This window comes from Typha angustifolia, chromosome 5, assembly GCF_048772165.1.
Source record: "Typha angustifolia cultivar Huaian chromosome 5, ASM4877216v1, whole genome shotgun sequence".
NCBI lineage: Eukaryota > Viridiplantae > Streptophyta > Magnoliopsida > Poales > Typhaceae > Typha > Typha angustifolia.
The window spans coordinates 1,485,001-1,490,000 of record NC_133243.1 but is presented as its reverse complement, the minus strand read 5'-3'; positions in this window follow the sequence as shown (position 1 = coordinate 1,490,000).

Sequence of the window (5,000 nt, the reverse complement as noted above, 5' to 3'; positions counted from 1 at the left end):
CGAGCGTTCGAGCGGCGTTCGGACGACGGGCGCCCGTGGTGACCAGGCGCTGTCAGCTCGGCCAAGGGGCCAAAAATGAGCCCTGCTGGCTAGTTTTCTCCCGCACAGGCCGATGGCAGGCGCTGTCAGCCCGAGCGTTCGAGCGGCGTTCGGACGACGGGCGCCCGTGGTGACCAGGCGCTGTCAGCTCGGCCAAGGGGCCAAAAAATAGCCCTGCAGGCTAGTATTCTCCCGCACAGGCCGATGGCAGGCGCTGTCAGCCCGAGCGTTCGAGCGACGTTCTTCTCCCGCACAGGCCGATGCCAGGCGCTGTCAGCCCGAGAGTTCGACTGGCGTTCGAACGACGGGCGCCCGCTTCTAGCCAAGCGTTAAGCATTAAGTGAGCCAGCTTCGCAACCGAAGTGCCACTGGTTCAATGGTGTTCATTTTGCCCTCGATGGCTATCCTGCCCCTTTAATTTTCTCGTCGTTGGCATGTCTTGTAACTTCCTTTCCAATCAATAAAGAATCGCAATCTTGTTTGCCAAACTTTGTATTTTGCTTGTCTTTGCTTTGTCGCAATCCAGAAACAGGTGCATCGCTTGTGAAGCGAACGGCTGACTTAACTTTGCTACTTGAAAGTTGAGTGCCGCGCGGTCGTTGTCTATCTCAAAGACTTTGTCCGTGACAAGTGGTATCAGAGCGGGTCGACAAGAGCAACATCCTTGCAAATGGGGCGCCATAAGCAAGGCGGAGAGACAAGTCAAGCGGCAAATACAGCAGATTTGGGCAAAGGACCAGCGGTGCTGATTACGGAGCCACATCTGAGCGATTCTGAAAGGCATCGAAGTAACAGGGAGCGGCTTGACGAGATGGAGGCACACATCTCGCAATTGAGTGCCAATGTTGCTCAAATATACTCTCTCGGCGATAGAGCGGATCGCTTGGAGGCATATCAGCAACACATCGACGACGAGGTCGAGACGTTGCGAGACAACACCAAAGAAGCTGTCCAACATCTCAAAGAGCAGCTAGCGGACCTCTCCGCAAGGGTGACGGTACTCACGCGAGCTATGAGCACCGTGCAACCCGCCGCACACGCAGAGGGACATTCTGGAAGGGTCAGGGTGCCGGAACCGCGCTGCTACAAGGGCGCAAGGGATGCCAAAGAGTTGGAGAACTTTCTTTTCGATGTTGAGCAATACTTTCGGGTGGTGCGACCGGACTCGGAAGAAACAAAAGTCACCTTTGCGACGATGTACCTCGACGGGGATGCCAAGCTATGGTGGCGGACTCGTTATGAGGACATCCAAGGTGGCCGCTGCAACATCAATTCTTGGGAGGATTTGAAACGGGAGCTGAAGGTACAGTTCCTTCCTGAAAATGTGGAGTTCATCGCAAGACGGAGTTTGCGACATCTCACACAAACGGGGTCGATTCGAGAATATGTCAAACAATTCTCGACACTCATGTTGGACATTCGGGATATGTCGGAGAAAGATAAGCTTTTTCACTTCTTAGAAGGCTTGAAGCCTTGGGCACAAACAGAGTTGCGACGTCGGGACATTCCTGACTTAGCGGCGGCCCAAGCTGCGGCGGAGCGCTTGACGGATTATTCAACCCCTGAAAACCCAAAGAAGAAGCCGTCGACGAGCAATGCAAAGCCCCAAAGGCCGAAAGGCAAAGGGGTGATGCAAAGCGAGAAGAAGGGGTCTTGGCAAAAGGGTGCGAAGCCAAACAAGAGTCCCGAGGAGGGGTGTTTCCTATGCGGAGGGCCACACTTTGTGAAGAGTTGCCCGCAAAGGAAGTCGCTCAATGCAGTACAAGCCCAAGAGCAAAGTTCGGAGAGCGACGATGAGAAGTCGACGGAAGGCCCTCGCATGGGGGCATTGCGGCTTCTAAATGCACTCAAGGCTCAAGTGGGGGAGAAGCGGAAGACTTTGCCTTCAAAGAACCGGAAGCCAAATGAGCTAATGTTCGTCGACATTGAGCTCAATGGAAAGTCGACGAAGGCGTTGGTCGACACTGGTGCCACTCACAACTTCATAGCGGATCATGAAGCACAACGACTGGGGTTACTCCTTTCAAAAGACTCAAGTCGAATGAAGGCGGTGAATTCGAAGTCTCAACCAATCGCCGGGCAAGCGAAGGACGTAAGTGTTGCGGTTGGGTCTTGGAGGGGCAAGGCCAACTTCATGGCGGTTCCTTTGGATGACTTCCAAGTCATTCTTGGGATGGAATTTCTGCAAACGGCGAGAGGGGTGCCTATGCCGTTCCTTAATGCTCTATGCATGATGGGGGATGAGTCCCCTTGTGTCGTCCCGGTGGCGAAGACGACGACAAAGGAGACAAAGCAACTTTCGGCTCTTCAGCTGAAGAAGGGTGTCAAGAAGGGTGAGCAAACATTCTTGGCGGCCTTGAAGCTAGAGGCGGATCCTTTGGAGAATGGCCCAATTCCTCTTGGGGTCGCAAGAGTTTTGAAGGAGTTCGGGGATGTCATGCCGCCCGAATTGCCAAAGACCTTACCCCCTCGGCGAGCGGTGGATCACAAGATCGAGTTGGAACCAGGGACGAAGCCTCCAGCCCGTGCACCATATCGCATGTCTCCTCCGGAGTTGGCGGAACTTCGGAAGCAACTTGATGAGTTGCTTAAAGGCGGGTTGATTCGCAGCTCAAAAGCACCGTTTGGAGCGCCGGTGCTATTTCAAAAGAAGCATGATGGGAGTCTACGACTATGTGTAGACTATCGCGCCTTGAACAAAGCGACGATCAAAAACAAGTACCCAATCCCTCTCATTGCGGACTTGTTTGATCAACTTGGAGGAGCGCGGTACTTCTCCAAATTGGACTTGCGGTCGGGGTATTGGCAAGTCAGAGTTGCGGAAGGCGATGAAGCAAAGACAACGTGTGTGACACGTTATGGCGCGTTTGAATTCTTGGTGATGCCATTCGGTTTGACGAATGCCCCTGCAACCTTCTGTACACTCATGAACCAGCTGTTCCATGAGTATCTCGACAAGTTCGTGGTGGTCTACCTCGACGACATTGTGGTGTACAGCAAGACGTTGGAAGAGCACATCCAACATCTCAAAGCCATCTTCAAGGTGTTAAGGGAACACTCCCTATTTGTGAAGAAGGAGAAGTGCTATTTTGCACAAGAGGAAATCATGTTCCTTGGACACCAAGTTGGCGGTGGACACATTCGCATGGACAAGGAGAAGGTTCGTGCCATTCATGATTGGCAAGCCCCTTCGAAGATGACAGAACTTCGCTCATTCTTGGGGCTTGTCAACTATTATCGGCGGTTCATTGCAAGCTACTCGCGGAGGGCTGCGCCGCTGACTGATTTGCTGAAGAAGGACCGCTCATGGGAGTGGTCTAGCAAATGTCAAGAGGCCTTTGCTGATTTGAAGAGAGCGGTGATGGAGGAACCCGTATTGCAGTTGCCAAACTACTCCCTTCCGTTTGAAGTTCACACAGATGCTTCTGATTATGCCATCGGAGGAGTTCTTATGCAAGAAGGACATCCGGTTGCCTATGAAAGCCGCAAGTTGAATGATACGGAGCGGAGGTACACGGTGCATGAGAAGGAGATGACGGCGGTCGTACATTGCCTTCGTGTGTGGAGGCATTATCTCCTTGGGTCTCACTTTGTTGTGAAGACCGACAATGTGGCCTTGAGTTACTTTCAAACTCAAAAGAAGCTCTCTCCAAAGCAAGCAAGATGGCAAGACTTCTTGGCGGAATTCGACATGGTTTTGGAATACAAACCAGGTCGAACAAATCAAGTTGCGGATGCCTTAAGCCGCAAGGCGGAATTGGCTACTCTCAAAGCGGTGGCAAATGAGAGTATAAGCCAAGTGCAAGCGTCACTTTTGAAGAAGATTCGTGAGGGGATGCAAAGTGATCCGATGGCGGAGACCCTCAAGAAACTTGTGGATGAAGGCAAGACGCGACGGTTTTGGGTCCAGGAGGGACTCATCATGACAAAAGGAAATCGCGTGTACGTGCCACGGGCGAACAACTTGCGAAGAGAACTGCTCAAAGAGTGTCATGACACCTTGTGGGCGGGTCATCCGGGCGTACATCGGACCTTGGCTCTTGTGGAAAGAGCATATTATTGGCCAAAGATGGGGGAAGACGTCGAAGAGTATGTACGCACTTGTCTCATTTGCCAACAAGACAAGGTGGAGCGCGCGAAGCCTTGTGGGTTGTTGGAACCGCTACCCGTTCCTGAGCGGCCATGGGAAAGTGTCTCTTTGGACTTCATTTCGAGCTTGCCAAAGGTCGGGGACATTGGCTCAGTGTTAGTTGTGGTGGATCGGTTCTCAAAGTATGCGACTTTCATACCGACTCCGCCGCATTGCAGCGCTGATGAAGCAGCTCGGTTGTTCCTAAGGCATGTGGCCAAGTATTGGGGAGTCCCGCAAAACATCGTGAGCGATAGGGATCCTCGGTTCTTGGGGCGGTTTTGGACGGAGTTGTTCAAACTCTTGGGGTCAAAACTCTTCTTCTCCACAAGCCTTCACCCCCAAACCGACGGCCAAACGGAGAGAATAAATGCTCTTCTTGAGCAATATTTGCGGCACTTTGTTAGTGCCAATCAGCGAGATTGGGTCAAGCTACTTGACATTGCCCAATTCTCGTACAACTTGCAGCGGAGCTCTGCATCCAACAAAAGCCCCTTCGAAGTTATCATGGGACAACAACCTTCCACACCGCATACTTTGGTGGTGGGTTACACAGGCAGCAGCCCTTCGGCATATCACCTTGCCAAAGAGTGGCATCGGAATGCGGAAATTGCCAAAGCCTATCTTGAGAAGGCAGCCCAAAAGATGAAGAAGTGGGCGGACAAGAATAGAAGGCCGCGAGACTTTAAGAAAGGCGATTTGGTGTTGGTCAAGCTTCAACCGGCATCGCTCAAGTTCTTTCGCAAGGTGCACAAAGGACTTGCTCGCAAATATGAAGGCCCCTTTCCTGTCATCAATAAAGTAGGCAATGTGTCCTACCGAGTGCAACTCC